Below are 228 nucleotides of genomic sequence, written 5' to 3'. Positions count from 1 at the left end.
CAAAACATACATATTTACAGAAGTATATAGACAGGTAGATAGATATTCATAGAGACGGGGTGTAAACTGAGAAAGTAAAGGGAGGGAAAGGAGTAAAAAAAAAGATAGATATATCTTGGAAAAGAGAGTTAATCAGGATACAAACATAACAGGTTAATTAAATATGAGATGAAGGAGAGAGAACGAAAAAGGAGTGATAAAAGAAAATGTGCAGAGAGTGAGGTGAGG

Source organism: Penaeus monodon, chromosome 24 (genome assembly GCF_015228065.2).
Source record: "Penaeus monodon isolate SGIC_2016 chromosome 24, NSTDA_Pmon_1, whole genome shotgun sequence".
NCBI lineage: Eukaryota > Metazoa > Arthropoda > Malacostraca > Decapoda > Penaeidae > Penaeus > Penaeus monodon.
Note: the sequence above shows the minus strand (reverse complement) of the source record.